At 31.7% G+C, this 1482-nt stretch overlaps 1 protein-coding gene and 1 long non-coding RNA gene across 2 annotated transcripts in view; both read left to right on the forward strand.

Moving 5' to 3' along the window:
- Positions 1–1482, forward strand: part of LOC107660294 (collagen alpha-1(XXIV) chain-like) — a 122610-nt gene that overhangs the window by 74373 nt on the left and 46755 nt on the right. The gene's annotated exons all lie outside the window — the stretch shown is intronic.
- The window catches only part of LOC107660291 (uncharacterized), a 4974-nt gene that overhangs the window by 2960 nt on the left and 532 nt on the right, over positions 1–1482 (forward strand). The gene's annotated exons all lie outside the window — the stretch shown is intronic.

Below are 1482 nucleotides of genomic sequence, written 5' to 3' on the forward strand. Positions count from 1 at the left end.
AACTATATTTCTTTTCTTCTGTATGTTTAAATTTAAATGTTATTTTCCCTGCTAGAATATATAAGTATTTTCCAAAATTCATATATAAATTTTTATTTGATTTTCCCCCTGCTATTTATTTTGCTATTTTTTTGTAGACTGTAAAGTCTATCTATCCGTCTGAAACAAATTAATACTTTTATTCATCAAGGATGCATTAAATTGATCAAAAGTGACAGTTCTAATTTATTGAGATGCACCTGTATTACAAAAGATTTCTATTTCAAATAAATGCTGTTCTTTTGAACTTTCTGTTCATCAAAAAATCCTTGAAAAAATATATCACCGTTTCCACATAAATATGAAGCAGCAAAAACTGTTTTCAACATTGATAATAATAATAATAAGTTATTAGAATGTGACACTGAAGACTTGTGTAATGGCTGCTGAAAATTCATAAATAAATTATATTTTACAATAAACATTTATTTTAAATTGTAATAATATTTCAAAATGTTTTACTGTATTTTAAATCAAATAAATGCAGCCTTGGTGAGCAGAAGAGACATCAAAAACATTCAAAAATGTACAGACCTCAAAATTTTAAACTATAATGTATATTACTAATTCATCTTGAGCAATTTATTAACACTTAAAGTCATTATTTTGCCTTCAAACCTTACAATAATTTTCTTTGTTTTGGAAATTGAAAATAGAGAACGATATGCGTGAAACATTGACATGGAAAAGTTTGTAGGAGCTGAAGCTCAGACGAGCCAAAGATATCTGATGTAATGATTGTTCTGTGACAAATGATCTGTCAGAGGAATGTCGAACCCTTTGGAAAGTTCCCCAGGGCTGATGGTGCATGCTGGGAATCGTCCCAAAAACCCACTTGTACTGAACCAACTTACATGGAAACAATGGAAAATCCTGTACAGGAGTGTGACTTTCCACGTCTGTGATGATTAATGAGTGCTGGGAGTGTGAATGCACATTGAGTTCATTGTGTTTAGTGCGGCGCTGGAAACAGAGCTTTATTTCATCCATACTGTCATAATACATCGATTTGTTAACAACAAGATGGACGTGAGCAGTTTAGCACGTTAGTAAATGTCCCGCTGTGGAATCATTACAGATGATTATAATCAGTGTGTGAAGATGCAGGACAGTCTTAAAGAGACAGTTCACCTGGAAATGAGAATTCAGTCATCATTTACTCACCCTCATGTATTATTTACTTTCTATCTTTCAGTTCATTTAAATTGTCACTCTCAAAAAATGCCAAAATACCATAAAAGCATCCAGACATTCATCCGTCAGACTTATATTTTTCAAGTCCTTTGAAGTCATATGATGCAAATCTCAATTGCACTTGTATTTAATTACAAAATGTCATCTTTAGATGTGTCGTTACTTGTTTGATGTCATTGGTTCACATTGCAGTTTAAAAAACATGAATTGATAGCTATGAGAGGTCTTAAAAGCTCAGTATGGTCGATA

The sequence above is a fragment of the Sinocyclocheilus anshuiensis genome, unplaced genomic scaffold (genome assembly GCF_001515605.1).
Source record: "Sinocyclocheilus anshuiensis isolate Anshui unplaced genomic scaffold, SAMN03320099.WGS_v1.1 scaffold1457, whole genome shotgun sequence".
Classification (NCBI taxonomy): Eukaryota; Metazoa; Chordata; class Actinopteri; order Cypriniformes; family Cyprinidae; genus Sinocyclocheilus; species Sinocyclocheilus anshuiensis.